General features: G+C 36.0%; 1 long non-coding RNA gene across 1 annotated transcript; it reads left to right on the forward strand.

The window, feature by feature from the left end:
• The first annotated feature begins 2,656 nt into the window (after window positions 1-2,656).
• LOC120322895 lies at window positions 2,657-5,996 on the forward strand. Its single transcript, XR_005562848.1, has 3 exons — window positions 2,657-2,769; window positions 3,371-3,419; window positions 5,869-5,996. It is a non-coding gene; the product is annotated as an uncharacterized LOC120322895 (long non-coding RNA).
• The last annotated feature ends 6,426 nt before the right edge of the window (window positions 5,997-12,422 follow it).

The following is a 12,422-nucleotide window of genomic DNA, read 5'->3' on the forward strand; positions in this document are numbered from 1 at the left end:
ATTTTAATTAAACCATAATAAAGATAGATAAATTGCTTAAGAATTTTAAGTTTCTTGACATGGAGAATTAGAATTATGAGAGTTTGTTTTTGAGAGAGAAAAAGATACTACTTACTCCAGACTAAAAGACAAACAAGATAATGTGCCCTCACAGCAAAGACAGTGAATGTTATCCTGGGCTGCATTAAGGAAAGTGTTGTCCATGGATAAAGAGAAGTGATTTTTACCCTTTATTAAGCACTGGTGAGACCATACCTGGAATCTGTGTCCACTTCTGGGCTCCTCAGTACAAGAGAGACATGGACATACTGGAGAGAGTCCAATGAAGGACTAACGAGAGATGATCAAGGGACTGGAGCATTTCTCCTATGAAGAAAGGCTGAGACACCTGGGACTCTTCAATCTAGAGTAGAGAAGGCTCAGGGCGAATCTCGTCAATGTATCTAAATATCTGAAGGGAGGTTGTTAAGAGAAATGAGACTGGCATTTTTTCAGTGGTGTCTAGTGACAGGACCAGAGGCAATGGACACAAACTGAAACACAGGAGGTTCCCTTTGAGCCTCAGGAAACACTTTTCCACTTCTGTGGTGACTGAGCATTGGCACAGGTTTCACAGAGAGGTTATGAAATGTCTCTCTTTGGAGATATTAAAAAGTCATCTGAACATGTTCCTGAATAACTGGTTCTAGGTGTCCCTGCTTCAGCAGTGTGGTTGTACCAAATGATCACTAAAGGTCCCTTCTGACCTCAACCATTCTGTGGTTCTGTGAGTCCAAAATCTTGGGTCTGACTGTGCTACAAAACAAATATTATATAAATCCAAGCCATTCCCTTTATATAGGAATAAAGGTGTAACTCATTTACAGTATAATTATACTGTAGTATAATTAGTATAGCATAAAGATAGATTTCTTTTTTTTACCATCATCTATTGACAAAGCCAGTAGCAACTGCAATACTTCAATAATAGCATATGATGAATTAACTCACTTTCACATCAACCTCTAGAAAGCAGGTCTTGTGATACTTAAGCATTTTAAAGGAGTTTGGGTTTACTTCTGCATAAGTTTGAACACGTTAACCACAGTTTTGGAACTGTTCTCGATTCTACCACCTTCTCAAGTTAACAGCTCTGAGCTGAGGAGACTACAGTGGGTTTCTTAGGGTGTTCATGCAATCCAAGACGAGTAATCTGACATTTAAATTCAGAGGATATATATGGGAAAAGAGCTAAAGAAACTAGTTTAATTTACTCTGTACTAAGTATTTATGTTTAAGAATAAGACAGTATTGTTCTTTCATTGAAGTGAAAGCTACCTTAAAAGAATACTTTCACATCCAATTCTTTCAAGGGAAGATGATACATTAACTGCACAAAAGATTAGTTCAATTTTTACATTATATTAATTTCTTCTTACTTGTAGCAAACTGACTGGGTCTCACAGTAATATGTTGTTGGTAATTGGCATCCATTTGTTATACTGACTCCATAACCTGCATTTAAAAACAGGTTCATTTTTTCCTTTAAATAAATAAGGGTTTTTTTCAGCTAATCTCAAATGTCTTAATAAGTCAAAAATTCAAAACTGGATTGTATGACTTGCTTCTGTTATTTCCATTCTCTCACATTCTGTATTGTAAAAAAGGTTAGTTATGCATGTTTGTGTTACTGTTAAGTGACTTATTTTCACCAGTTTTAACTGATTTGGAGGAGAGAGGTTTTTTTTTCAGTATAAATGTGGAATAACATTTACACTGAATGCTAATGGAAAATTGAGCATTATTAGCCAGATGTTCATTCTTCAAAATAAAAATGAAGAAAAAAAGGAAATGAGGAAAAAAATTCTGAAGATGAAATGTCTTCAAGCTAGGTGAGCTGGAGGTAGAAGTCGCAAGCACGTAACAATAGACTTGAGAAAACACAGCTAAACAGTGTGTTTGAAACATACCAATATCTTGAAAAGAAATTAATCAGATGTGAAATGAAATTCCATTCTGAAAAATAATGTGTACCACTTCATTACAGGTCTAGTCTTTGGATGAAGCAATTGGCTTCCTTGGAGTTTGAATCTGGTTGCAGTTCTAGGTACTGTTTACTCCTTCAAGCACTCTGTACATTTCATGTATCGGGCTTCACTGACTCTGGCTTTCACAGCTCCCAACACACTGCACACTCAGACTTTGGACCACTGAACACCACTGACACAATGATATGTCAAACACTGTGGCATGCAACACATAGCTTTGCCATCACACTGAAATCACTAGTGTGGTAAACTCAGACATGATTCTCAGAGAATCTTAAGCTCTTTGAACTGAAAAAGAAAACCTCTCAGAAAAGACGATATACAGGATGATAAACAGTGTAGACAATTGTAAAACTCCGGGCCCCAAGAACTGCCAGCTCACAGGATTGCCTAGGAATTTTACTTTAATATATAGATATAGGGTTCTTTAACACCTCAAGATATTAATATACTATTAATCCACAACGCTTAAGTCAAAATCCAGTAAACCAGCAACACTTAAATCAAGATCCAATACACCAACAACACTTAAGGCAAAATCCGACCAATTCCACAACATTTAAATCAAGATTAAATCCCTCCAGCTCCAAACCATCCCAAGCATCAAGAAAGGAGCAAAGAAAGAGATCAGAGGGAGCAAGAAGAGAGAAGGAGAAAGAGGGAGAGACAGATTATGCATCTACCACCAAAGCCTTATAGAAGACCAGCTCTCACAAGTCCAATGGCAGGGCTGCAACACAAGGTAAACACATGCCTTTGGTTTTATCTGCTCTGGTCCCTGTGGCCAACCCCTCCAGGTAGGGTCTCTGACCCACCAACCACTCTGGCGTTCCAGACCAGGGTGAGGGGCAGTGTCCTCATTGTCCCTGCCAATCTGAGCTGGATGAGGGTCTGCAGGAGGTGTGGTGTGTTATAGTCTTCCTGGGTTGTTGGTGACTGACAGCCATTCCAGGCCTTCCCCATGTGGGTCCCAGGGGCTGCCATGAGAGACACGATGCCATCCCACCTCCGTGAGGTTTGACCCATCCCTTCCCCCTCCACACACTCAGACACACACTCCCCACAAGTTGGTTCTGACCCATTAATAACTGGTCTGGTGTCTAACATTGCTTGCTGACCAAGAATAGCTTCTTGATATGGGTTTCTTCAGGAATACAAATGTAGGTTCTCCTCCTGTCTCTGTGTTTCAGTCATTCTCATGGCCAAGAGACATCCTACTTCTAACCAAACATGAATCCTTTTTAAGCATGAGTCCACTCTCTTCTTGAGCATTTCTCTCTCTCCTGATTATTCAGTATTCCTACAGCTTTGATTTATAGCTCATTTCATACTGTGTTCTCAAGGCACCAGCCTGGCTTTAAGGACTCCAGAAGGTGATGGTGTACAGTGGAGGTAGGCACTTGAAGGGCAACATTGCCTCAATTTACATGTTGTAATATTTAGTCCTGAATTCCTACCAATATTCAGCATTATGCAGTATTGAAATTTTGACCTTCCAGTGAACATCAGTAGAAAGGTTTGTTGGTATTAAATAGTCAATGAAGAATTACTCAAAAGTGAACTTCTTCCCACTTATCTACGCTTCTAAGAGGTACTTGTAGTTTTCAACATTGTTTCTTACTATCAGCCTTCCTTCCTAAAACTTTTTTCCTGTTATTTCTCTCATTCAATTCTCCTTATGAAAAGTTACTATAGTTTTGTCATATTGCATGACTTTACATTTTTTTTGCACAAACTTTAAACATTTCTCAGAAGATTTTGCTCATGACTCTATTGCACTTTACGCAAGTAAGAGGACTACTTGAGACTGAGGTCTGATCAACACTGGCATAAATTACAGAAGAAAAAGGACAAGAAACATTTTAATTTTCTCTATTTAATGTTGATAAAGAAAGACTGATGCCTTTTTTCCCCCAAATAACATCTCTCTGAGACATATTCATGAAAAGATTTTCTTTCTTTCTTTTTCCAGAAATAAATATTTATAAATGACCATATTATATAAATATCTGTAATCTTATGCGGCAAAACCTGTGATTCATTTACTTCTCAAGCTAAAGAGAACATAAAGATTTCTGTAAGATGGTGATCTGAATGAATCACTAAGAATGTGTCATAAGTTACTGATGTTGTTACATAGAATGTCTCATCTTTGGATCATAATGTCACAATATTTTTTAACGTTGATTGTAATGGGCACTTCAAAATCTGTTTGAAAATTGCTATACTCACAGTCAGCTAAAACTTGAATAACTTGACTATAAACCTCAAAGTATTTCAGAATAATACAGTAAATCAGGAAAAAGAAAAACAACAAAAAAGTAGTAAATTAAAGTTGCATTAAAAAAGTAACACAAATTCTTAGTCAATTATCTATGATAGGCATTTTCAAAAATAAAGCTTTAAAATTATTTTAATTTCTAAATATAAAACTAATTTAAATCCATATCAAGACTTCCTTTGACTTCTATTGCTTCATCAGAGATATTCTTCTTTCACTGTTCATATACAGACTGCCTTTATCAGTAGTTTTGTTTGCCGTTTGCCATTTCCTTGTTACCCCTAGAAATGGGTGAATACACTTTCAGTATAACCAATCTACCCATGAACACAAACATTTTCTCCTTTAGGATTCTGAAGTGTCTCTTCTATGTATTTCATATTAGTGTCATCTCAGATTAACAGAATTTTTTTTTTAAATAGAAGTTTGACATAGGCAAAGTAGTTGCTGGATAGAAACAAGACTTCACTAATGTTTGAACTGTGACACAAAGGAGAAATTTCCGCCTTGTAAGTCCAGATGGTCATCTTGACCATTTCTAAATTTCATGGTAGACATAAAGACATTGCATTTTCTTATTGTACATCAAATGTGTCAGAAGAAAACTAGACCAAGGAAAGAGAGAGAAAGGGTGCAAAACAAGAGATTATTTGATCTGGATGATTATGCGACCAGGACCATTAGTCATAGCATAAAGTGTATTTATCTAGCAGTTTAGATGTAGCCTTATTAAAATTGCTTTAATTATTGAAAATGAAAAATAGGCTGTTAATTTCTTTGCACAAAGGTCTTTAATTTCAATGCAGTTTCATCTCACTTTAGTTAAATGTTTTTGTTGCCTGAAATGTAAACCTAAAATCTCAGAGTTAGAAGTAATAATCTCACAATTAAGAATTTTTTTGTCTATTATGAAAGAAACAACGCAATATTCCAAATAAAAATTGCATGAATGGAGTATAGAGAAACTACTTAATTTGTTTATAATGAAAGAAATGCACAGCTTCAAAGGAAGATGTATGTGTATGATTTGTCATCTGGATTGTTCCACCGCTCTGTATGCAGCTATGGAGCAGCTTTATATCCTTATTCATCTATTGGCATTTATGCATTTGGAACATTGAGAAGATATGCAATGTAAAAACTGTAAGCTGAAACATATTTAAAAGACAATAAGCCTCTCAAGTTTATATGCTAAATGTTGCATCATGAGCACAGAAAGGGAATTCTTTCTCTCACCCTTCCTCTCCCCATTTCACACTACTTCAATTATTGCACCGATACAATCATTGAAAATAATAAGAGATGCTAACTTCATCCTAAGCTCTCCAGATTTCTTCATATTCACCGAGGAGCTACAGTCAGAGAAATACAATGAAAAAAAGAGGGTTGTAGAACAAATAAAGTAGGATGTTGCTTGAATTCTCTTTAGTGATTTCTGTTACCAGTGACAATAAAGGAGATAAGGAAACTGGTCTTCCCAGTCTGTAGTAGTTTTTCACTAGGACATACTCCTTGCTAATATTGAGAAGCAGATACTAAATGAATATTTTCTTCATTAAGGTTGAAGACAATTATGATATGAAATGATAGAACATGACTAAGAAGACATCCTATTTTAAGGAAACCTGAAAGATATCCAAAGTGCTCAACAACAGCAAGAATTTGCAATGGAAAACATTTTCATTGTTGATGCCATTAAAAACAAATCACAGTATTGCTTTTGTTTATCTCTTTAGTTAATAATCAACTTAGCATAATTATGCCTATAAAAAGGCCTGAATTGTTTCTAATTATAACCATTTTCAGTAAATTTAATAAGTGGAATATTGTCTGGTATCTGTAATAGTCATGTTCATTCTAATCACATTAGCCTACATTAGTTGTTGCATGTTTCAAAACACAAGTTAGTTTTTTTTTTTTCAAACTCCTTTATTTTAGTTCTCATTGCCAATGAAAAAACACTCAGAACAAACACTTTCTTTAGTATCAAATTTAATTAATAAATCAGTTCCATTTGTTTTATTGCAGTAACTAGCAGCTGTCGTGTCCCAAACTTTAAATCTTTATCCCTTCTGAAGTTTTCTTGACATATCATCTTTGAACAAAGTATTGAGTTTATTATTTGTGCAATATTTAACCACCTAGCATCTCAGTCTGAAATGAGGCTTGTAAATGCAAAGGTGGTGTGCAAATATTTACAGTCATATTATCTTAGAATAATGGAATGTATACACTCACATATCTGAGGAATTTACACAGCTGGAGAAAATCCTTCATATCTATTAATATTAAAATTTACTCCTTGTTTTTCATTCATCTGTGTATTTACAGAAATGAAAGAGCAGAAATGTAGGGTAAGCTTTTCTAGTAAGAAACATTTAAAACTTCTAATGCGGGGTCCACAGTATTTTTATTTTCCTATGTTAAGAAGCATCTTCTAAAAGCTAACATTTTTGATAATGAGTACTGTCATGAGATTTTGACTTGCCTCCATTCTGTCTTTTTTGATCTCTCCCAATCCTCACTGCTAGTGTTATGTTTTAACAAATATTCTATATGTATTCTCATAATGTTATTTCCAAAAGATGTATGACTAGTGATTTTTATTATATTATTCCATTTGTCATCATGCTGTAATTGTGCCATTAGTGCTCACTCTCACACTGTGGAAATTATCCCAAGAATTCTGCACCTTTTTCATATAATTCTGACACTGATTTTTCTATTATTTTAGCTTTAGAAAGAGGTAAAAGAATTTAATCATCATGCTTCTTAAAAGCTTTAGATTTACATTTGGATCTATTTTCAATTTCTCTCGGGGTTTGTAGGTGGTGTTCCTAGTCAAAAGCAATGAATTACCTGACAGTGACTACACCTCTATTGTACTTCCTCCTCAAGATAAAAAACGTCGCATGCCCCAGTGCGTATTTCAGACAATTAATAATAGAAACTGGCAGGCACACTTGACAGACTGCCTCTGGACATCACCTTACATTGAAAAAAAAAAAAAGGTAAACCCAGACAATGTTTTTCAATGAACCTGCGATCCTTTAAGTCATTGCATTTATAATTAACTGAAAGATTTCACACTGGCTTTTAATGCAACTTTTAAAATATGACCACAAGACTGAGAGATTTTTAGGGTCAATGTAAGTGGGAAGAGGAAGACAAGGGCAGCTGTACAAAAAATGTTACGGTCAGAAAGTGTCCTGCAACACCAAGAAGTTCAGTGCATAAAAGGGACTTGTCTACTGAGTTGAAGAAAGTTGTAAGAGCTTTGGATTTCTAACAGGGTTTTAGAACCATACAATTAAGGACAGATAATTTTGCTATAAACATGAACTTCAAAAGAAGTCTTTCAGTCCATTAGTGTCAAAAGAAAATCTGAAAAGACCAATTTCAGCAATTTTTGTGCATTAAATAATTTAAAATAATGCAGGAGGGTGGGTTGTGACACAGTCAGGGTTTCTGTATATAGCTGTGGGTTTCTAAAGCAGACTTTATTCAATCACTCCTTTCTATGTTTCATTAGCTTCCCAATTTGAATTAAGTAATATTATAGACTTACAAAAATCAGGTTAAAAACTCTTTGTATGGGTTACAAAGTTAACCACTTACAAAAGTTAAAAAGGTTAAAATTGAAGCCCTGGTTTTAACCTTAATTTGGTCCTTTCATGTATGTATGGTCTTTAATTAGATCCTCTCATATGCTTTTTTGAGAAGCTGTCAGCATCACTTTGTATATAACAGTGCTTTGTATAATAGGCTGTGCTTATTTAGAATGCAGCAACTATTTCCTTTCTTTTCACTCATAAACATGCCTTATTTATGACACAATATTCGAAGAAGATTCAGAACCCAGGAATAATTCCTACAGGAATTTTTCCATCCCCCTTTACTATAATATACAACATTAAACACTAATGAATTCATGTTAATGGCATCCTTGTGAGATAAGTATGCATCATTCACTCCACTGTACCATGTGAGAAACAAAGGCGCAAAGACATTATCCTCTGTTTCAGAATTTATTTTGAGAGACATGATCTGATTTTTCATATTTAAAAACCACAAACCACTGAACTGTGATTTAACTGCTCAGAGCAGAAAAAAAAAAAAGGTGATTTCACTACCAGCTCTGACTGTGCCTTTTGGCAACAAGAGTTTTAAAGGATGACTAGTCTCAGGAATCTGGGATAGAATTAATCTCATCTATACATAAAGGGGTGTCTGGAACTAATTTTAAATGTTCAAATTAGTGGAATTTTGGAGACTGACTGTATTTCCTAAATATAGGTCTTAAGTGTCATTTGAAATATCTTAATCTATATGAGATCAGTTCATGAGACATATTCGTGGAAGGCCTACACCTGTCTGCATTGGCATCTGGAATCCAGGTTGGATTTGCTAGTCTCAATGTCATTAGACACTTCTGCATACACAAGGCTGAGGCCCTCTCTCACTCCTATTTGAGGGAAGTTGCAGAGCTGTTAACTCATACTAAAAATTGAATGGAGTATCTCTTCAGCAGGATCCAGCTGACTGAAACTGTAGGTGTCTCCCACTGAATGAGTGATGGTGAAGTACCCTATTAGGTCTGCTCTTGCTGTTTCAGGAGAACACACGTCCCCTGCATATCTTTTGTCGTGTAAGACTCTTCAGATTTTCAAATTGCACAGGTATGATATACAGATACCCGAGTTGAGTTCCCTGGTGAATGATTGAGTTCATCTTGTGATAAACAGCTAACATGCCATTGCAACTTTATAGTTTAAATATGCATAAAACCACATGAAGGAATTGTGTCAAGAGAGAAGGAATGGCTGTTGCTGGAAAGCATTTGAAGACACATCACATCATATTGAGAGACATCAGGTACATATTGTATTACACAGTTAGTGAGTTTATTGCCACACATTCCACCCCAAAGAGATATTAACAGTTAAATGAAACTTTCATGTACATGTTCTTCTACTTGTTTACGGTGAATTAGATCTTCCATGTTAAATCCCAAATTTGTAATGCTTGTCCACATCAGAAATGTTTACTTCCACAGCAAATTATTTTGTTTTGTGACTCATCAGAAACTGAGTCCAAATTTGCAGCCATGAAACTCCTTATTTTCAAAGTCTGCTGTTTTGTGCTACAGATCTATGGGTTTTGCACCTTGCTTAACTCTCTGTTTTTCTGTCAGGATTTTTGGATTGAAACTAAAATCTAAAATTTTGCTTATTAGAGCATTATTAGTATTTGTTTTCTATTCAAAATAATAAAAATATAATAAAATAATTCATTCTAGCAGATATGCAGCATTATTTCAGAAACTACTACATAAATATTGTCATATTTGTGTTTCAGAAGAGTTATATAAAATGAAAATATGTTCAGAAATGATCAAACATAACACTGTAATACATGGCAAATATGTGTTGCAGATAGAATTTTCTGATTTTCCTACTTGTGTTAAAAAAATTATTAAAATTAAAGTTGAATATTCAAGAGAGCAGGAGATTCAATAACCTGGATCCTTTAGAAACCTTTCCAAGTAAAAGTATAACCATTTGGCTTGCAGGGGTAAATATTTTACCAATAAAATTTTCCAGAAGCTTATTCTGAGCAGTTTCATTTTGATTCTTCTTAAAAATTAAAATTTTGTTCATAAAACATAAAATCTTCATGAAGATCTAAGGAATTGTAAACTTACAAAGGCTAAAATGTGTACATTTAGATATAAAATACCAGATTTCTAAGTTACTGTGTTCAAATAATAGATGGAGTATTAACAAACATTAAAAAAAAGCATTAAAAAGGGGAAAAAGAAATCTAAGTCACAAATAAAATATAAAGGATGAAAATACAGAAGTTAGACAATGTAGCAGCAATCACCATGTTCTGAATAAGTAACACCCACTATCAGATTAATCTTCTGTTTTCCCACCAGACATCATCTCTAGCACAATTTCCCTTGAGAAACATGAGAATATGTTCAGTAATATACGTGGAGAAAATAGTGAAAACAAGAGAGGTGCAATGATGATTCATCAGAAGATGATGAAATTAATAGAAGAGAAAAACAGTTTAAAAACAAGCTGTTGATTTGAAAATGCATTATGTGTATATATACATGTGTCAAAGCAGCATGAAGTTGGACAAAACCATGCTCTAAAATTTCTTATTTGTTTTTTTTTCCTGATTGCTCTTAATAAAAATGCAGATAATCCTGTGTCAGAGATAGATCACCAAGATAATTCTGGTTATTTTGCCTTTTTTTTTGCGTGGTTCTAATATTCTGCTCCCCCAAAAAGTTTAGATTGCAGAGGAAAGACATCCAATAACCCAACAGAAATCTCTTTTTGTTTTCTATATATTTAACCATTTTCCATCAATGTGGGACTGGTGATTCTAATCTATTCCAAAAGAAAAGGTACTTTAATGAGTCACTGTCCAGGTAAGTTTAGCATGTATAGAATTTCATCAGTTTTCAGTTCAACCTCATGCAGCCCCAGCGAGTTGAGCAAAGGCTAGCAAGACTAACACATTAATCTCCAGTGGAAACAGAGATCACTCAGTATCTCTGAACTGCAGACAAGCTCAGGTGTAGGGTAGAATATTTTCCACAAGCTAACAAACTCTTTAGCATGCATGGGAACCTGTGTGCCACGTGGAAGTGTCAACTGCTTTTATGAGATGTCAGGATGACAAAGCATAAGGATTGAGTTTTCATATTATTAATAATTCCTATATTACGCATTATTTCACAGATTTGATGGAAGTCAGCAGAGTGATGTGAAGCATACAGAATAGAAACATATATCTAGATATAATCTATGTAGCAAACTTTCCAGTGACATTATACCAGACATGTTTTAGAGTATCCATTTTAGTGAGTCTTAGGAATTTGTTAACTGTTTCAGAAAAAAAAAAAAGTACTAGAAATTCAACTTTTATTTTATTTCAGAAAAGAAAATAGAAAAAAAAAGTAGAAAATTAGTGTAGTGGGTTGACTCTGACTGCATACTAGGTACCCACCAAAGTCACTCTCTCAATCCCCTCTGCAACTGGACAGAGGAGAGAAAATATAACAAAGGTTTCATTAGCTGAGATAAAGACCAAGAGAGATCATTCACCAATTACTGCCATAGGTAGAAGAGACTCAAAGTGGGAATATTAATTGAATTTATTACTGGCAGAATCAGAGCAGGAGAATAAAAAGTAAAATAAATCTTAAAAAACCAGCTTCCGTCGCCTTTTCTTTTTTCCCAGGTTCTACCTCCTCTGTCTCCAGCAGCACCTGGAGACAGGAATGGGGGTTATGGTCAGTTGATCACAGATTGTTTCTGCCGCTGCTCAGAGAGAGGAGTCCTCCCCTGCTTGGGTCCCTCCAATGGGAGACAGTCCTTCACAAACTTCTCCAGTATGAGTCCACCTCACAGCAACAGTTTTCCATGAGTTGCTGCAACGTGGACCACTTTTCCACAGGGTGCAGTCCTTCAAGCACAGGCTGCTCCAGCACAGGTCCCCCACAAGGGACCTACCAGGAAAACCTGCTCCAGCATTGGTTCCTTTTTGTGTGAGTCAGCAGGTCCCTGCTCAAGCATGGGCCTCCCACGGGATCACAGCCTCCTTTGGTCATCCATCTGCTCCAGTGTGGATCTCCTCCATGGGCTGCAGATGGACCTCTGCATCTCCATGGCCCTCCATGGGCTGCTGGTGGACAGCTGCTTCACCACGGTCTGCACCACAGGCTGCAGGGAAACCTCAGCTCTGGCACCTGGGGCACCTCCTGTTTCTCCTCCACTGACCTTGGTGTCTGCACAGCTGATCACATGTTCTCACTCTACTCTGACTGCAATTTTCGTCTGCACAATAACTTTTTTTTCCTTCTTAAATATGTTATCACAAAGGTGTTACTATCATTCTTGCTTGGCTCGGCCTTGGCCAGTGGCAGGTCCATCCTGGAGTCGTCTGGCATTGGCTCTATCAGACATCAGGGAAGCTTCTGGCAGCTTCTCGCAGAAGCCATCTCAATAGCACCCCCACTACCAAAGTCTGACCACACAAACCCAGTACAATAAGACAGTGTGAAAGAAACATGATCAAATCTTAGCAATTAG

The sequence above is a fragment of the Pipra filicauda genome, unplaced genomic scaffold (genome assembly GCF_003945595.2).
Source record: "Pipra filicauda isolate LSUMZ 115617 unplaced genomic scaffold, ASM394559v2 scaffold166_size2123106_pilon, whole genome shotgun sequence".
Taxonomy (NCBI): domain Eukaryota; kingdom Metazoa; phylum Chordata; class Aves; order Passeriformes; family Pipridae; genus Pipra; species Pipra filicauda.